Below are 6000 nucleotides of genomic sequence, written 5' to 3'. Positions count from 1 at the left end.
TGCTTCATATGTCAGCATAATTGGAGACAATTCTGTTTCAAATCCGCAAACTTCCCATAATCATCGTTCTTTTCAAATCATTCATACTCCAAAACAAAATTTCCAATTGTATTCATACATGCAAATTCCTATTTTCCAAAAATAGTTTATTACTTTTATTGGATCAACGACTCATTTCCATTCTTCATTTTCGCTTCGGACGGAGCAAGTGTGTTCCCACTGACGTTCCATTGAAAACGTGTCCCTAGTATTTATCCGACCCCAAAAACGGCGCGAAAAGCGCGCGGGAAGGACTCGTCGAGCGTCGAATCGGCGAAAGAGAGAGACCTTCCGAGCAAACGAGGATAGCGTCCGCAGGGAAGAGTTACCCGCGTGAACCGCGCTAGGAGAAGGAGAAAGAGGAACGAGGGGAGGTCATCCCCTCTTCCGTTGACCCTCTCTCTCCCCCACCACGGCTCGTGTCGCGTGTCCTGCCTCCCACTCCTCCTACCACACGTACCGTACACCAGCGGGAATCGGCGAAACGCGCGCGCGCGAGCGCGAACACAAGCCGAGACCCACACACAAGAAAAATACCTAGAGTCATCATACGTACCGGTGTAAAGCGCAGAAAGAGAGTTCACGTACACGCTCTCGCGCGTGCAGGCGTACCCATAGGAACGGAATCGATGTGCATCTGCAAGCGGTTGCAGTTGGTGCGTGGTGTTCCACGGTCGTCGGGTAGAACGAGGACGCCTGTTGATCAGCGAGTAAGAGAAAGACAGACAGTGGGATAGGAGGAAGGGAGAGAGAAAGAGAAAGGGGAGGTGCTGTAGGTGGGTTAAGGGCGGAGGGGTGAAGAACGAGGCGAAGAGTGGCGAACAGAGGCAACGGAGGGTAACCCGGACAAGAGGGGCGTGTAGGGGCCAGAGGGAGAGAAGGAACACACATCGTGCGTGTTCGAGGTGCAGGCACGGACTCGTGTGTTGGCGGCCACACGTGTGGTGGAGAGAGAGACACAGAAGGGAAGACGAGAGAAGAGACGAAGGAGAGAGAGGCGACTCTCCTCGGGGCCTTTAGTCGCCGACTGTCCGCTACTACGCGCGGTGTTACGCCATCGTCATCGTTTTCCGTCTCTCTCTATCTCCCTCTTGCTTAGCCTCTATCTTCTCTCTTTCTCTCTCTCTCCCCGTCTCTCTCACGGTCTACCCCTTTGCCAGCCCTTCGTCTTCTTTTCGCGTTCACTCTCCCTCATTTCTTTCACCTGTTGCGACGCCTGATTCTTTGAATCGGCTATTTTCGGTGTCCCGCGCCGGGTCGTCACGCGACTTCGAACTTTCCGCGAAATCGTCGGACGGAAAGAGAAGATCTCGGCGGAAGGTCGACCTCAATGAACGATTTCGTATCGGCGTGGACATGAAGCCGTGACGAACGGGGACGTTCGTGGAGTTCCCCAGAAAGGAGTGTTCCACGGGAAGAAGGTGCTATCGAGGACGCAGGGGGGAGTGTTTTCGTCGCGAGACGGAAGAGGATGCGTGTTTAGTAAGAGACCGAGGTAACTCGGGAGGTAGTAGCGGAGACTCTCGGAAGGTCGAGGATATTGACAACAACCAGCCAGTGAGAAGAGCTAAAATCGTCACCGTCCAGAGGTCGGTGTTATGACGCGCGGCGGAGTCAATACAGCCCTGTGGAATTCGCTTGATCTCCCGGCTAAGCTCGCCGTGACACGGTGACCGACAATATTATGAGAACTTGGAAAGCGATCGCACACCGTAGATGCTAGATCGTGTCGGATCATGAACCCGCACACCCAGCGTCCATGCTGAGATCGGCGAGGTCGTGTTCCATGCAGGGAATGGAAGTCTCGATGTTCGGCGATTTCGATATTGCTCCGACAGTTTTTTCCCTCAAATCGTGTACACGTAGAGTCCGAAGAATCGTTAAGGAAGTCACGCGACCAGTTGATGAAGGAATTCCTGGAGAGCGCTTGGATGGAACAAAAGACGTAAACAAGTTTCATGAAACGAGTGAAGTGGAGTGCTAAAAGTGACGTGTGCCTAGCCGAGCGCGTCTCTCGTCGCCACGATTGAACGACCGTTGACAAGCAGATTCACGCTGCCGTCTGCACGAGAGGTAAGAAATAATCCAGCATTCCGCTCGCGGTTGCCAAAACTCACATCCCCTTACCTGGTCAACTGAACCGCGATTCGTTTGAAGCTAGTTATCGATGATAGTTGATCGCGTTCGAAGATTAACCCCTTAACTTTTCATTCATTTCGTCGCTAAGACCCGCGAGACTTATTTTGCTCGTTCTCCTTATGGGAGTTAATTAAATGAAGATAATTCCAATAAAAATGCTGTTCCAAGACGTCGTTTCGTAATCCCGAAAGATCGTAGATCCACGCAAACTATTGTCGTTGACGTGTAAAGTACCGTTGAATGCGTCAGTGGCTTATCTAGTCCACGCATCGGAAGACGTAGCGTACTAATTGCTCCGTGACGGGGGTGGAATGCTGTGGTCTTAACGAGTACGGTCGTCGTTAAGACGGACAATCGTTTCGTTTATCGCGGATCGCTAATTACCGAGGCACGGTGATCGGCGGTATCGCGGTCCTGATCGTCGATAGGTGTTCACGCGCGACCTCCTATCCCAGGCTGGATAATTAAATCACTCTTTGTTCGGTTACATTCCGTTCAACCCCCGGCGTGCTCGCGCCACAACGAACGCAACGTAAAAGCGTCAGTGCAAGATAAAAGTGTCAACTTTACGACACCTTTACGCAAAACGTGCGAGAAGGACCCCCCGCGCGGAAGGAACAGAGACGGGGGATGCCTTTCGGGTGATATCAGTCGTGGATTCGAACGTTGTGCTGCGAGTTTAACGAGCGGCAATAAAAATACCCAATAAGCTACTGAGAAAATAATTAATACGCGCGATAACATTAATCGCGGGCCGATCGGAGCGGTAATTATATTTAAAACGTTACCGTTAAGCTCTACCCCGAGGTCGAATCGCGCCGAATTTTTTATTACATGAGAGCAACGCGGAACTATCCCATAGAAGTGATTGTCCTCACTGTCGAACAAAACCGAAATCTGAGAAATACTTTAACACTAGAACTACCGTATAGATTAAAATCACCTATTTCCGATTTCTTCTTTTACAATTACTGAAAATGATAATTACTTATAAAAACTGTTCATTACTGATTTAGTAATGTATAAATTGAAATATGAACCAATTGAAATCTTAATAAAAGAAGTGTCAGTTTAAGTGCTTGGCAGTTCTAGCATTAAATGGTCGTAAAGAAAAGATCGCACGCGTACAATCGCGCAAATGACGTGCCGCGCGGAAAACGCGCGGCAAAGAAGAGGAAAAGACGCGGTCCACAGTGCAGACACACGTGCCACTGGCAACGCGAAACAACGATACTTTCATAAATCACGCACACGATTTGAATCGCGATTGCGTAAACGAGATGCGAATTTCGCGAAACATCACGCGGAATTTGATGGTTTTCCTTCGCAGGGAAACCGCACGGCTTACTGTAGAGCAACGACACCGCACGTTAGACGATCGCGAACAAATCGTTCAAGGAAAACATTCTCTCTCATCGAAGTCTCTTCGGGAACCACCTCGACCACGTGCTTTTATTTTCCCCGAGAATGTAATTATCGCTTTCCATTAACGACTCTATATTATTACTTGGCCATTAATGAGTCCGATTAATTGGACGGTACGTAGGTAAGGTGCGTGCGGTAATAAGCCGTTTCGTAATCGTGCACGGCGGAATGCTCGCGTTAACCGGGTTTACCCTCGCGTGACTATGACTGGGTCAGTGGCGACCCAAGCGGTAACACGAATTCGATGCGTTGATGAGTTTAGCTGAAAATCTTGTTGAAGATTCAATTTGTAATAGGAAATCGATTAATTCCATTAAAGGAGAATGTAACGTGGGGATTATCGGCAAAGGGTGTGGTCGTGGTTCGGTAATAGAGAGAGAATGTATAGTTCACGCGTGTACACGTGTTTCAGGAAAGAAAAGGCTTCCTCGTCGAGAGATAAATCGAATTCCAAGGATAATAAATTTTCGAGTACACTTATCTAATCGAAGAATGTACTACCGCCGCGTTACATGTTTATAGTTCTTACATTATAATTCTTATCGTTCATGAACATTAATCAAAGTTACCCCTTCATTACACTCAGATACATCTCTGACCGAGATACTTTAACCCCTAGTTTTATGAATTATTTCAAGACGACGTTCGCAAGTGTTCCTTCGCTCTTGAACCTTAGTTTTCGAAATTCGAACTGGAGATATGTATTAGCAGTTTATTAAATTCAATTTTCAATTTTCGGGTCTAGCCTATCTGGATATAATGAAATTATATGGGATACGCATCGTGCGAGATCATTATCGTTAAGAAATGTAACATTTTTGCGGAGAGGACGGTTAGAGCGAGGTTTATACATATCAAGGATCGGTTAGCGGCATTGTACGTTACCGTCGCGAGGAAATTCCTGGACCTGACACTGCTCGGTAACATTGTAACCCCGGTTGGTATTCCACTAGCATAGCAACTAGCGGCGAGCAGCGTTCCGGCGGCATTTATTATGATTTCGCTATATGTAACGAACAGAATCGTCTCGCGTGCCCAAAGTCATTCGCTCGCTTACGCACGCGCGTCTATGGTTTTACATGCAACCTGGCTAAATTATGGCTGACCGACCGGCATCTAAAGCGAATAATTATCCCGGGAATATACAGCTTTCAAGAAAAATTGTTTAATAACAGTCCTTCCCGCGGTACACACGGCCAAACTATTCCCCCGACTGCTTCTCGTTTCGTGTTTGAACCGAATAATTCGGGTTCGCGAATTTTAAACGTGCATTTCGAATTTCATTCAAACTCTACCGACTCCAAGAGAAGCGATTAATCTTTTTCCATGGTAATTAGACGAATAAATTGATCGTTGATCGTGCAAGTAACTACGATTTTCTAAAACCCTCGTGCCACTGCCGCGTTTCAACGGTAATTACGGTTACTGGACGAATTCTTACTGGTCGCATGCACGCGCACATTTAAAAGCTCTCCCCCGAACGAAACCGTAAACGAGCGATTAGACCGCAACCAGCACGATCGTTCTTTCGTCGCAACCATTAAGCGTATGTGAAATATTGACATTCGATGACGCAGCGTAAACGAGCGACCGGAATTTTGCCAGCAGCGTGTCATACAGAAATTCCGTGTGGCTCGCTATAACCTCGGTAGTGCTTCCTTTACCGGTAGTTTGGCGTGGCTGGCAATCGAACGTGCCCAACCTTACACAATGTATTCTATGACAAACCACAAACTGAAGAATAACGGTTCTACAATATTTTCAACGAATTGTACGCGGATAAACAATACTGCAAAGAAGAAAACAGAACCAAATGTGTTTAAAGTTTAAAATGTATAACGCCATTCTATTTATAGAACAGTATTTTAAAGAAATTTTTCGGTTCCTCGGTTGACTATGCGTATTTTTCAATTTTCGAGCGGAACTACCCTTCAGGCAGTATACGATCGTTTATGGAACACCTTGTATATCTGTCGTACATCAGTATGCACCTTCGTTGCGTGCGCGGACCCGTTCGTCGTCGTGCGAGTGCGTGAACACGAGGGCAGCCGGCTTGCACCGAGTTACGTACGCACGTCCCGCGTGTAAATAGTACGCGAGTCTCTGCAACGCGTGTGCGTATACACGCGTATGCACCCCTAGAGGAGACAGATGCATACCGCGCACGCATTTACATCTCGACACGCAAGACCCCTCGGCTCTCTCGTCTGGCTCGATTCTACAATCAGGCTCTCCGACCCTATTGTTCCGTCCTCGAGGATCGTCTTGCGTGGGTCATCGAGCCTCCCGAGGCGACGAAACCACCTTTTTCTTGTCCCGATAGAACCGCCTGGCAGCTTCGCTCGATCTTCACAAACTTCGTTGCACGTGTTCATGATGAATTGCACTCGCTTTACG

General features: G+C 47.9%; 1 protein-coding gene across 2 annotated transcripts in view; it reads left to right on the top strand.

Annotated features, from left to right (window-relative positions):
- Positions 1–544: 544 nt before the first annotated feature.
- The window catches only part of klu (zinc finger protein klumpfuss), a 346064-nt gene continuing 340608 nt past the window's right edge, over positions 545–6000 (top strand). Inside the window, exons 1-2 of one of the 2 annotated variants that reach the window (XM_076369007.1) lie at positions 546–815; positions 1347–2112. The gene's annotated coding sequence lies outside the window, so the exon portion shown is untranslated. Of the gene's footprint in view, positions 2113–6000 lie in introns of both variants that reach the window. The other variant, XM_076369006.1, reaches the window with a different exon arrangement.

This window comes from Nomia melanderi, chromosome 7 (genome assembly GCF_051020985.1).
Source record: "Nomia melanderi isolate GNS246 chromosome 7, iyNomMela1, whole genome shotgun sequence".
NCBI classification, from domain to species: domain Eukaryota; kingdom Metazoa; phylum Arthropoda; class Insecta; order Hymenoptera; family Halictidae; genus Nomia; species Nomia melanderi.
This window is presented reverse-complemented; position numbering and strand designations above follow the sequence as displayed.